Source organism: Vanacampus margaritifer, chromosome 5, assembly GCF_051991255.1.
Source record: "Vanacampus margaritifer isolate UIUO_Vmar chromosome 5, RoL_Vmar_1.0, whole genome shotgun sequence".
In the NCBI taxonomy this organism is placed as follows: Eukaryota; Metazoa; Chordata; class Actinopteri; order Syngnathiformes; family Syngnathidae; genus Vanacampus; species Vanacampus margaritifer.
In genome coordinates this window covers 25,029,977-25,044,213 of record NC_135436.1, presented here as the reverse complement: position 1 = coordinate 25,044,213, position 14,237 = coordinate 25,029,977, and the positions used below count along the sequence as shown (strand labels likewise).

The 14,237-nt window shown below is 40.1% G+C and overlaps 1 protein-coding gene across 3 annotated transcripts in view; it reads left to right on the top strand.

Annotated features, from left to right (window-relative positions):
- lrfn1 (leucine rich repeat and fibronectin type III domain containing 1) overlaps positions 1-14,237 on the top strand; it is a 240,293-nt gene that overhangs the window by 43,518 nt on the left and 182,538 nt on the right. For 2 of the 3 annotated variants that reach the window (XR_013294218.1, XM_077566514.1), the window contains exons 3-4: positions 10,202-10,277; positions 10,522-10,597. The gene's annotated coding sequence lies outside the window, so the exon portion shown is untranslated. The remainder of the gene's footprint in view (positions 1-10,201; positions 10,278-10,521; positions 10,598-14,237) is intronic. The other variant, XM_077566515.1, reaches the window with a different exon arrangement.

Sequence of the window (14,237 nt, the reverse complement as noted above, 5' to 3'; positions counted from 1 at the left end):
TTATAATTTTTTCCCCAATGCATTTTGTTAAATTAAAGTCAAATCAAATCGATTTGATACATTGGTCCATCTTCTGATCAGACCAGGAATCAGTTATTTTAAACTTGTTGATCGGTGTTTCAAAATCCTGGTTGCGTAAAGCCTACTTTTATATCGTTTCAAACTCATCTTATAACATTCCCCTTCAAATAAATGGCCAGATCATGTTTTTGACTCAGTGATACATAGACACTCATTAAAAAAATAATAATAATATTTTTTTTTAATCACATTTGATCTTCATTTGAGTACTGACTGCACATTACGTTGATCTGCTAGCTGAGCAGATGTTAACTTCACCACTTAAAACTTTAAATACCATTTATATGTGGCTGGTGCCTGCCACGCCGCGTGAAGCCTTTGCTGTCATATTCAAGGCTTTCATATCCGAGTGTGCAAATGTATTGGACGTGACAGCACAAGAGTGGAGTTCATTAAAGAAGCGCATCGGAAAGGAGAGGCTGCTTTATTCTTTAAGCTCCTCCAGGACTGAATGGCTAATCCTAGCACAACGACATCATTTGATAAAGCGCAGTGCATCATTAGACATAACACTGTACACGGGCGAGCGTTGTTTATTGGCTCGCCCTCCCTTCCAACCCCGTTCACCGAAACAATTAGTAGCGCTTTGCAGCAAAGCCTGGTGGTTTGTCTTTATTAATCACGCTGCCAAGGCCGCTGATTGCAACCACAACAATCAATGAGACGTTTTCCGCACAGAGTAGGGAAAATGAAAAATGAAAAGTCGACCCTGTTTGTAAGGGGATTCATGGCGGCGATGTGAGAGATTTTATATTGTCAGGCGTTATAATTACTTTTTAAAGCGGCAGTAAATTTTGTGTGTGGTGTGTGCGTGCTCTATTGGCAAGACATCAGGATGAAATATGAGTGTCGTAGCAGTGGGTTCGAGAAGATTGAGAAGATGCTTGTTTCAGCATGTTGTGCATGACACCCATCCTACCACGGACCAATCAATGACTTTCTTAAGATTAAGGTGTGCTAGCTAACATTGCTTATTAGCCAAAAGATTGACAGGCTAACGTGAGCTAGCTAACTTTACTCACTAGCCAAATGATGGCAAGGCTAAGCTGTCCTAGCTAACGTCACTCATTAGCCAACATGATGGCCTAAAGTGGGCTAGCAAACGTTGGTCATTAGCCAAAAGATTGACAGGCTAAAGTGAGCTAGCTACTTTACTCACTAGCCAAATGATGGCAAGGCTAAGCTGTCCTAGCTAACGTCGCTCATTAGCCAACATGATGGCCTAAAGTGGGCTAGCGAACGTTGGTCATTAGCCAATGTGAAGCTACTGTACCGCACTGAACACTACGATTTAATAAAACTAAAAATATATATGAAATAATGAAAATTAAATAAAACTAAAAATATACGTATAATAATGAACATTTAAAATACTTTATGTAATATGCATCAAGCAAGATTGTTTGGACTTGGTTGTTAACAACATTGTGCTGTATATGCTAAATTAGTACACAATTTTGTGTTCCACTCTACACAGGTAAAATGAGGGTTAAAAAAAAAAAGTCATTGAAACCTTGAAGTAAGACGTCTTCATAGAGCTCATAGATAGACGTGATAGCTTTGTAAGTTGGAGAAGTCACTGTGACATAGTGGCCCGTCCTCTGGAGTCATTTTACCTGACAGAGTCTCGTTGAAATACTGTGCTGGAGGTAGCTTAAAAAGGGATAAATGTAAGGTGGTGGTGACCTGGAGGAAGTGGATGTGAGTGAACCTCCTTAAATCAGCACGCTAAATAAATCCTTGTTAGCTCATGAAAATTACTGGCGCGCAGATGAAAACGTCGGGGCTGCCAATGGTGCGCCGGAACTTTCAAGGTGATGCCTGAGTCCCCGCATCAGCGGCGGAGCGTTGCCGGGGCGACAGAATTATACTTGACTGTCGATGAAGAATGTTAGGCAATGCTGGGGGGGGGGGGGGTTTGGAGCACGTCGCCTCTTCAGACGTGCTCCAAAATGACCTGGCTATAACCATGCATGCATGTTTTAAAGCACACCAAGCTATAATTTGTTATTTCTGCGAAATAAATCCAAAATTATGATTGTACGTCATTTTATCAGGAAGCAGCCCCCTACTGGCGAGTAGTTGGAAAGCGTGTCGGAAGTACTTAACCTTCCTGCAATTTGCTATGCTTTATAATTTCAAATACATACATGGAGACAATCTTTTCCATCTCACCGGCGTTTAGTGTGCTTTAAAACTTCCATATGAATGAGGACTTTGTCTTTTCTTTATGAATTTAATGATGTTCTCCGCTTTGATACGACTTGAAAAAGGCGTTGGTGGCCATGGAAAATGTTGATGTAAGAGCAGGCCAACAGTCAAGTCTTAATGATGAGTGATGGATTTTCAGACACTTCATCTAATTGGAACCATTACATTAAAAGCTGTCATGAAAATATAACAATATGTTAAGTAGATTTTCTTAAATGGGAGTTTTCAATTTAAATGTTATTGTCATACAAACACATTTCCACATGATATGGCACAATATAAGATACCTATCTCTTGTTTTATGGTGAAAATGACATGAAAGTGAGATATTAACATTCTGAGACGGTAGATATTTCCCATTGTTGAAAAAGAGAGCGCCCACTTTACCACGAAATCCATTAAATTAATAACCCTGAATGAATTAAAGTTGCTCAAATTTGCCTCGATGTGATCACCCATTTGAAGGTTCATGATTTTTAGCACTCTGAAGGTATTAAATTACTGGGAACTAATAGACGCTCCAACAAGGGGCGTTTTTTTTTTTTTTTTGTTACATTATATCCCCTAAAATGGCTTTTATTCCAAGTGCAGGTTAATATGCAGCTTTTTAATGTTCCCGTGTAAACCTTCAAAAATGTGTGGAGCGCTTGCACAAAAACCTTGAGGCAGGAACAGTAAAGCAAAGCTATTTAAAATAGGACCTTGAACTAGGCTTTTATTAGGCAAAGCATTGTTTTTGTTTCCCGCAGGATGATGAAATTTAGCTGTCAGTTAGCATTAGCAGTTAGCATGGCCATAGGACTTTATGATAGAGTGGCCACTTCTAAAAGGTCAAAAAGGAGGACATATTAAAAAAAAAAAAAGAAGAAAAAAAGTGTACCCTCGCTATAACGTGGCTAATTTTTCACGGCCTCGCTGTTTCGCAGATTTTTTATGTGCAATTTTGCATACGTATTTAAAAAAAAATAAAAAAATTTTTTTACAGTTATGTGCCTATTCTATAAAATTTAAGATAGAAATAGATTGCGTTTTATATTGGGTCACATAAAATCAACCTCGGCTCATTTTTTTTAAAAGGCGGACAAACCAGCGTCCGGCTTGGGGTTGCACAGGACACATTACTAAAAAGTAGATCTGTCCGGCCTAAATCCGGACATCTGGCCACCCTACTTTACGACTCCTTCAGTTTATGAATCTAGCATTTGTTTGTACAAACTGTTTGAGCCAAGATTTCACTTAACATTAACATGTAAAATATGATGTCTTAATTTTTTTAGTTTGTACAAAACTCTGCGACATTTATTCTAAAGTTAGCATTAGCAGGGGGCATGACCATGGGATTTTCTGATTCCTTCAACTTCTGAAACTAAGGTTTGTTTGTACGAATTCTGGAACATTGTTTATACCAAGACACCGGTTAGCATTAGCGGTTAGCAAGGCGCTAGGATTTTACGATCCTTTCAGCTTCTGAAACTAGCATTTGTTTGTACAAACTCTGAAGCATCATTTATTCCAAGACACCAGATAGCATTAGCTGCTAGCATGAGGATTTAATTAGATTTTTTCTTCTTTTTTTTTAGTTTCTGAAACTAGATTTTTTTGGCTCAAACTCTTTAGAATTTTCTATTCCAAGACAGTAGTTAGCATTAGTGTAATTCTTTTAGCCTCCAAAGCTAGCATTTTCTTGTACAAACTTTACTTACTGTTTATTCCCAGACGCCAGTTAGCTTTAGCGGTTAGCATGCAAATTTGATTTCTTTCAGCTTCTGAAACTTGCCTGCTTGTACAAACTCTGCATTATTTATTTCTTCCAAGGAACTAGTTCCCTTTAGCGGTTAGTAGGTAGATGTGTTTGTTTTTTTGGAGCTTCTGAAACTTGCGTTGCTTTTACCTGAAAATTACCTCGACATTAGATACGTGTGTGCTACTACTGAATTATTAATGAATTAAACCGGAATATGCAGGGTTTGAGCCCTCAGGGAGTGTTTTTCAGGTTACCAGGAAAAAAGAGAGGATCTTTTTCTGTCAATACTGAAGGAGGAGAGATTTTATAGAGCAGATGCCGAATTCAAAATACTACATTTCACTACGAGGTCTTCTGACTTACATGGCAGCTGGTGTCACACGACTACAAAACAAGATCGATCTGATCACAAACATATTTTTGTTGCTTTGATTAACCTTGAACAATAAGCCACATGCTCCTTAACCAAATCGGAGTTAAGTGCTGCTAAACTGTTAAAATTAGACATAATTACAAACATCTCTGGTAATTTCCCCACAGTTTTGCAAGGACAACTCTGTTTTATATCTCAGTAAAAGAAAAAAAAAATCACTGGCTGTTCATTAAGCACCTTTCATTTTCGACTGTCAGGCCTCGTTTGTTTGCCGGCTTAATTAAATAGTTCCACCCGGGAATCTCATGGGGCTGGTTCACTGGTTCCGCTCTCGGATCTATTTTAGCATCTTAGCCACACCAATTTTGACATCACTATTATATATATTCTCTCCATCTCATCATCGCAAACGGTTTCTGTCTTGTGAGAACTCAAGACACGAGCGGCCTTCTTGGAATCGCTGTTTATGAATTGTGATTCATCTTCCGATGAATTAATGGCTGCATGAATTCTGGTGAAAATGAAATATGAGCATTTTTAAAAAAAAATTTATTGACCCGGAAGTTGGGCCAAACCCTTGAGACAAATGGACAACGATAAATTCGTTTTTTTTTTTTTTTTTTTTTTTTTGCCTGCGCCAAATTGGTCCATCGTAGAAATTGGATAATTTGAAGTGTACATTGAAAGTAATAATAATAATTAATAATAATAATAATAATGCATTTGTAGTGGCCTGTGACGGTCCATTCATTGCTGCTGGCATCTTTATTATTATTTTTTTATTCTACATATATTTGGATTAGTCCAGAATAAATCATATTTTCATAACTACAGATCAAGGTCATTATGAAAAATAGCAAATTAAAACTAAAATTTATAAACTTTTTTTTTTTTTTTTTTTAATAAAATGAAAATGAGTACTTTTAAAAACTACATTTTACATTTATAAAAATACTCAAAACTATAATTATAGTGAAAATGTTTTTAGTTTTTGTCAATTTCATCCATGAGCTTTCTGAGATTATTTTAAATGTATTTCAATGTTACTGTTTGGCCGGACAGAAGAAAGAAGGTCGAGATTACCTTTGGGAATTGTATTTGACTTTATTACGCAATATTTATTCTTTTTGTGTTCTTGTATTCAACAAAGGCTCCATATATTTAAAAACAAAAACTAATACTAAAACTAATACAAATATAACTAAAATTAACAAACAGAGACTAAAAACTAACTGAATTTAAAAAACAAAAGTCAAAATAAAAATAAAAGCGAACTATAATGACAAATCCCGAACTTTTTTTAATTTTTTTTAACCCTGTTACAGAATGCTCCCCTTGTGTTCGAGCTGACGTCCTAATCAACCACAAAATAACCAAGCATCTGACTAGAGCAAATACAACCAACCGCCCTTCTGCTTTTTTCCCCCTTTTGACTCCAACCCATCTAACCTCAACTCCGAAACTCTCGGGCCACTCCAGAGCGCAACTCTCCGAGCGGAAGCCTGCCAGAAATCTTTTCCCAATTACAAGACCGTCAGAAGCAATTAGCCTGTCGGCGGACGAGCCTGCACAAGCGTCCGCGTCCACACTCGCGACTCTCGCATTGTTCCGGACTCGACAAAAGGCTCCAAAGCTGCAATTAACATAAAAGATTTGTTTAGTGTGTTGGGCAGCGAGCGCAATCGCTAATCATCGACAGTTCCGACAGTTACTTGTGACAAAGCAATGTGGCGCTCTTCATATTTTCCGAGCAGCTGTTCTCAAAGGAAAATCCATCATTAGCATAAAATGTATTTGTGAATTAGTCAGTTACTCTCCTGTTGCTTTGCTTGCATATTTGTTTGATTCTATTCAGTGGAGATCAGCAGTTAAAACCTGGAGTGTTTTCCCCAAATGCGATTAGGGATTAGTGGCTGGTTCTTGGGCTCCTGACTCGGATCTCATGGGGCGGCCATTTTGCCACTTGCTGTCGACTAAAGATGACATCACAGCTACTCGGGGTTCAGGGAACAACCAATCAGAGCTCACCTGTTTTCTGAAGCTGCACTGTGATTGTTTGTTAGCTGAGACCTGAGTAACATTGATGCCGTCTTCAGTCGACAGCGAGTGGCAAAATGGCCGCCCCCTGAGATGGATAAAAACAGCTAGTTTTTGCTTTAGAACTCATATTCCCAAAATGTTATATTTAGACTAGTGGGGCTGCATAGAACATATTTATGTCAAATTTTTTTTTGGGGGGGGGGGGGTTGACTTCCCTTATAAGGAGATATGAAAAAATCATTTGGTGTAATACTAGGGGTGTGCATCCCTCCACAAAATGTAATACGGTTTTTCGATATGTGGACTCCGAAACGATTGAAGGATTTTGACAAATTGATCCATTTTGACTTTGAGTTGAGAAGGTATGACTTTTTTTGTTGTGATTTTACATACATTTGAATGAACTTGTCAGTACAGACGCTCCCCTACTTACGAACATTCGAGTTACGAACAACGGTACATACGAACATGTCTGCGCGCATGCCAAAAAATGTTCGGAAAGAGATATTGTAAGTTAGATTTTTTATTGCGCACCTTTTTCCGAGTACTGTAGTGCTTCTTTCCGCCGCTAATACCGACGCTTGGCGCTGTGAGAGCTCACCCAGCATTGAAGGCTCAGCAACGTGTCGAGGAGGAGGAAGAAGAAGAAACGCCTGTCGCTCATAGATAAAGCCATCGCACTCTTCGAGCAGCAAGACCCAAATATTGAACGTTGCACAAAGGTTGCAAATCAATTGAATGATGCCATACAGTGCTACCGCATCATTTATGATGAAAAAAAGAAGAAAACTGTGCAATCGTCGTTAGATCGCTTCTTTCGGCCAGTTTCTAGTAAATCCTCCAAGGAAGATACTCATCAACCCTCATCTTCTTCTCCGCGACCCTCAACTTCTTCCTACATTGAAGTTACGGAGGAGGAAGTAACTTTTGAAGCCCATTCCAGCGACGACGAAGAACCTCTCATGATATAAAATCCTCCTCCTCCTCCTCCATCAAATCCTTAAGCATCGAGTACATCTTCCAAAAGTAAGTTAAACTTCATTTTATTTATCTTATTACGTACATGTACATACTGTGTGTGTGTCTCTCTCTCTCTCTCTAACATACGTAGTACAGTACTGTACGTATTCTCTTTAAACATAAATTATAATACAAAATATAGCACTGAAGCAACTTACGAACAGATTCACCTTACGAACTATCGCTCGGAACGTAACTCGTTCGTAAGTTGGGGAGCGTCTGTACTGTAAAAGTGCCATTCCCTTCTCTGCAATAAAAAAAACGATTCAATACTTTCCTCAATATATTTTTATGTGTAATGATTCAATTTGGTACGATTTGATGCACTTGCATCTTAAAAAAAAAGAAAAATAAGAAAAAGATTTTCCAGTTCAAACTGATTTTTTTTGTGGCTAGTGATTAAGTCTAACGTTGCTAAACTGTTTGTTTATTAACGCGAGAAAAACTCCTGACAAGTAAATGAGATCCAATTTCATGATGTCACACTAACTTTGTCTGTGTGATCGCAACTTCAGGCGGGCCTGTCAAACATGGCGGAAAAAATAAATAATCTTCTCATACACTCGCACACATACAGGCAGATTGTTAAAAGGTACACCTGACAGCTTCTCCTCTTTCCACTCTGTGATTGCAGCAACTCACAAACTTTCAATTGTGACTGGAGGTAAAAGAAAAGCTTGTCTTTTTTTGCGCCGTACCTCCACAGGGGGAATTCTGGGAGTTTGAGTGACGACGCCTCGCTTTTCTGAGACGAGACTTTGTTTGTGATGATTGCGCCGCACGAGCGCAGACCTCTTTTCATGCCGTACACACACGTGCACGTGTACGCGTACGCACAACAAGCCGCTCCGCCCCCCCCGCTGATAGCGATGCGTGTTGGGGACGAGCATCAGTCGAACAGACGACACGCGGAGAACAAAGCGCTCTGTGTTTGCGTGATGCTAACTTAACTCCTCTGAGGCGTCCCTCATTAAACAAAACCTGTGCTTTGACGCCACCACAGAAAAGAATGTAGATGTTGATTTATAAACAATCAAAGCGCCATAAACTGTAATTCGTTGAAGGCAAATACGTTTGGCTGTGTTAAAACAGCATTTAACTCCTCCTTTCCCAGCAATTTTCATTGAAGCAACCCTCTTCGCTCCCGGCTATTTTACCGTATTTTGACCGGTTTTGCCAGGCCCACAGAATATTGTGTTCTATTGCTATTAAAACATGGAAACTTAACAAAACAAAGATTAGAGTCTCTTCTATATTTGTATCTATAACCAAGTTTCATCATTATTCACAAACATGTTCAAAACACTGGGGAAAAGAGCTTTTTTTGCAACATGGCCCTGGTTGATCTCGTATACTCTGCTGCCACCTGCTGGCCGTTGTTTTATTATAACTACCATTGTTTTAAGGGATCTCTTTAGGTCAGAGGTTGCATCAAAGCCAAAGAACATTAAAAAAACATATAAATACGTTTTTGGGACCATGGCAATATTTAAACTAGAACTTTTTTTTATGTTTTTGGGAGCAAATTAGTATTTTGACCGGTTTTGCCAGGCCCACAGAATATTGTGTTCTATTGCTATTGAAACATGGAAACTAACAAAACAAAGATTAGAGTCTCTTCTATATTTGTATCTATAACCAAGTTTCATCATTATTCACAAACATGTTCAAAACACTGGGGAAAAGAGCTTTTTTTGCAACATGGCCCTGGTTGATCTCGTATACTCTGCTGCCACCTGCTGGCCGTTGTTTTATTATAACTACCATTGTTTTAAGGGATCTCTTTAGGTCAGAGGTTGCATCAAAGCCCAAAAACATTTAAAAAAAACATATAATTACGTTTTTGGGACCATGGCAATATTTAAACTAGAACTTTTTTTTATACGTTTTTGGGAGCAAATTAGTTAATCATACAATGATCAAGAAGGTCCCATGTGCACCCCCAAGTAGCGCACCTAAGGCATTACAGAAAGAACACAAAAATACATGGATGGGCATGAAGAGGTCAGCAGTTGTTCATTAGGTTCAAATGACAAATTTGCTAGTCGGTGTGGAATCAGAAATTGGCGAGGATTCACTACACGGGCACCCAATTTGTTTTTAAAATTGCATGGTGGGTTGAATCGAAATGTTCATGTTGACTACTGTAGCTTCACACAAAAAAAAAAAACCCCGATCGATATCTTATTTCAGTCCACGGAAGCAACCATGTCGTCGCTTGACTGAGAGCGTCACAGCACAACACTTAATCTCCTTGACAACCGCTTGACTGTTGAGCACAGACGCCTAGCGCCAGTATACAGACTTCGACTCCCTGTCAACAAATAACACCGCAATCAAACCTGTAATGTGGCGACACTTTGCCAAACATTTGCTGTCACAACTGCGAGGTCACCCGCAAAGACTGCTCTCGTGTTCCCATCCGGTGTGAATGCGTGTGCGTGTTTGCGGCCGGCGAAGAGCAGTAACCGCCCCGTCACGCTATTTCAAGGAGATTTCACACCGACTCAACTATCATTAGCCCGTTTAATTGTGCCAAAGAACTCCTGCGCGGTCGCACCAAAGCAGGATTAAACGGCGGTTGATCTTCCTCGTCATGCTCATCTCTGATTTCAACAATAAAGTCAAACTCACCAGGGAAACGTCCTTACCGCTATTCATCACCTTTTTGCCTTGTAAAAGTCTTTTTTTTCCTTTCTTTTTAATTTCATCCTACACTATTCTAATTTCAGAAACATGGCCGCAGTGAGTGTCCTTCATGTTGTTCAAAGTGCTCTGCGAAATTGTGCCATTTGGACACTTGATTAGGTACACCAGCACAATCGACATCCATTTCAACAGCAACTGGATATAATGAAGCTAATGCACTTTTTTGTCATTGCCAACAATAGCGTGCACTGTATCATGGCGAGGGTTGACCTTATTAACCCGTATGACAAAGACACAATATTAAAACACATTTCTGTATCATGAGCGGGAGTTCTGCACAGTCTTTCATTGCTGTTATTATGTTTGCAGAAGTATAAAATGTTCATCACTCTTGTGCCAACAGCAAATGATTTCAAGCAGAGTGAAGAGAACTCAGCTAGCTGGGAGGATTCAGAAGTAGCAACATTTCTGCTTGACAGGTAAGCTCGTCACCTCTTTGTGACTTTTAAAGGGGCACTTGACTCATTGAGCCATTTTCAGCAGTAAAACGTTATTAGTTTAAAAAAAAAAAAAATTATAATGGGAAAAAAAAGCATGTAAAATGTCACATGAACCATTTTGGATGATTTTTTTTTTTTTCCTCCTCTGCAATCTGCATGCGAAATGCTGGCATATGTCTGAAAGTGCACTAATTGGTGCTGATTTGGAAGAGCTGAGACTTGGCAGAGGTGCGAGCGCTACTGATTGCCAGTCTAGTTATGTTTTGTAAAGGCAGAATCCAGGCAGCAGCTCTTGCACTGGATGATGTCATTCGATGGTGTAGTGTCCCTAATAATGTGCCCGCTGTTCCCTGGGTGAATTCATTTTACAGCAACACACTTTGGTTTATCTCCCAGTATGAAAACAAGGTTACTTTTTCGCACCACATCCTCATCTCGCCTAACGGGAGCCATTTTGCAGCTCTCACACCGTCGGCCTGAGAAATGCGGTTGGTCCAAAACACCGGCTATTGAATATTGATTGATCACCCCGGGGGAAATTAATGAGGTATCAGAGCGAAGGGGCTCGATCACATGCCTGCTTAGAATGACAGCAGTCGAAGAATAAAACGGGCGACCGGCCAGAGCTGCGTTTTGGGTCATGTATTGAAGTTGCAGAGCAGCCTGTGCCCAAGGCGGCGCCGCCGCCACTCCAGTGTGCATTTCCAGGTTGGGGTGCGGAAGCGATGACAGCTGTTTAACCTGCAGCACCCTTGTCAAACGGGGGGGGGGATTTATGGATAAAGCGTTGCTACTGCAGAGAGCACACAGTCATCCTGGCTCTTTTTTTTTTTTTTTTCTTCCTCTGGAGGCGCGCTGTTCAACATTCCAATTATGAGCGGTGCAGGAACAGCTGCTTGCGAGTTTTCAGTCAGCTTAACTTGCAAAGTGCACAAACAAAACAATGGCCTGGCTGTGAAGGGAAGCTAATGACATAACATACCACATGGTTTCCTGTATAGGTGACTCCTGATATGGGCAGTGATGAATTGACCTTTGCACTTTTTTATTCCGAATCAGAATAGCTCAGATTAGCTATGTTGTCATTGAACCACAAAGTGCAATTCAATGGAATAGTTACAATGCATCAAAGAGACAATATGACCGACAGAGGGGGGAGAGAACGGGGAATTGGGGGGGGGGGTAACCTCAGCAATCAGGCGCATGAATACACAACAAACAGCAACTTAAATACTGGTGGATAGTTTGGCCAATTCAAAGGACTCTCGTGCATAAAAATGACCATTCAAGTATGGCACAAAACTGCTGAACAGCAAACCAACTTTAAGTACTAGAATTCATTTTGTGCATTTTTTTTCACAAAAATCTACTCATTTAAAATTTTAATATTCTATTATGTTTGTCCTGCATATCTTTCCAAATCCACCAAAAATGAATAAGCCTACTTACATTTTAGTACAGGGCAGTATAGGGCCATGTGGAAGGACAACTAAGCCATGTCTGTTGAATGGTGATGTTACAACTCGAAACTATATTTGACACAAATTTGAATAGTTTGTTTCCAGTTTTTTTCCTCTATTTTTCAGTCTTCATTTTTTTTTCAAGCTTTTTTTCCCCCAATTACTTGCATTTATTTATTTCCATTAATGTTTTTGCTGGGGAAAAAATTATATTGAATGTTTATCAGCGTTTTTAAAAGTGTTTTTTTTTTTTTTGTAACATTTTGTGGGGGAAATATTTTTCAATCATCAGTTCCCCCCCCCCCCCACCCCTCCGTTTACCCCATTTTTTTCCCTTTTTTGTGTGGAAAAAAGTATATTGAATATTTATCATCATTTAAATTGGGGGGTAAATATTTTGCAATCTTCAGTTTTTTCCCCCAGGATTTGTTTTCCATTTAACCCCTGTTTTTTGGTGGGGGAAAAAAGTATAGTGAATGTTTCTCAGAGTTTTTGTTTTAAGTTAAAAAAAAAAAAAAAAAATCGAAAAAAAAAACCCAAACATTTTTGGGGAAAATTAACTCTTTCACTGCCACTGACGTTTAAAGACGTCAAGTAAAAACCTACCGAGCACTGCCAATGACGTCAAAAGACGTCATCCAATGATTTTTTATTTTTTTTTTGAAACGGGTAGAGGAAACCCTTCCGCATGTCTGGTGAAAGTTTCTAGCCTGTCTGTTGTGCCTAATGACTATTTTTGGCCCCTAGAGGGCAGCGATGACTCTCTTTTGACAAGATCGGGTCGGCGTCAGTAGAGGCGGAGCTAGAGCGTCGAGCAGGAGATGAGAATGGAAGACAAAGGAAAAATGGCGGCCGGTCGCGAGGAGCTCACGCCCGAGCCGTTTTTTTCAAAGACCAAAAGCATCGCTGAAAGAGCACATTGTCCAAACACAACATTTTCTGTGGACCTTGAAAGATCAGTCAAAATGCTTAAATCGGCTGGCAGTGGGGACAACCCGTTTCGGAAAACGTCTGGCAGTGAAAGGGTTAATGAAAGGGCCTCTCAGATTGTGGTCACAGGCTGCATTCGCCAGTTGCCCACCCCGGGTTAGCAAGTGTAGCACCCAGTAGCACTTAATTTAAAAAAAAAAATAATAGTGCCCCCTCCAGCATTGATGTTGCTCATCCCTGCACTAACATATCTACACCGCTGAACTGTTGGCTTTGATTGGAAGTCGCACCATTAGGCACGCGTAATGCACGACTCCGCTTCTACCCCGGGAAGTCGAGTGGCCCGCTCCATCCCACCCCGGAAGCATTCCGCCGTGATTCGGCCCCGCTTTGACATTTACCTACATGCCCCTACAGAGCGAGTCGTGCAAACCTTTTTAGATGGCGACTAATTTTAAGCCCGCTGCACTGATAACGCGCATACTTCGTTAGCTTCACTCAGGGGGCGGCTCTGGGCTCTCGTCGGACCTTTACCCACCGACGCCGTTGCACTTATCGCTCATCTATTCTACGCATGCCCTGAAATTCCGCTTCATGGCATCAGCTGATGACAAGCTTACAATTGCGCTCACCTGCCAGGCTGCTTTGGGATTCCCGCTTGCCGTTTTGATAAGATTATGTCTTGAATTATTGCATCTACTGCAGTGGCGGGCCGTGCATTAGGTACCACCTGGGCCTGCAGTGGGGATTTGCCCGACTTAATCCACCTTTTTAATATCACCACTATCACGTAGCAATTATAGAAACCATCAATACTACACAAAAATATATTACAACAGCACTAAAATTTCCTGTGTACATCTGGAACGGTTGAGAATCAATAGTTCTCTGATTGTGATGAAAATATAAAGAAATGAAATACATAATTCCAAACAGCGATGCGACTGTGTGCAGATGAATACAGATACGTTTTGCTCGTCGAGTTTTGTTGTGACCACGGACCAACCAATCAAAATTTCAAATTTGTCCTCACAGGGCCCAAATAACTTGCTGGTTAAAACCGTTCCATTGATAATATAGTTGAAGTTTCAGTACTACGGATTCTGAAGGCCCTGGGCAGATTAAATTGACATGGCAACACACACAGGCTGAAATATGATTGGACACCAAAATCTAACGACCACAAAATGAACCGGAAGCATTGTGACCCAGAGGGGATATACAAAATG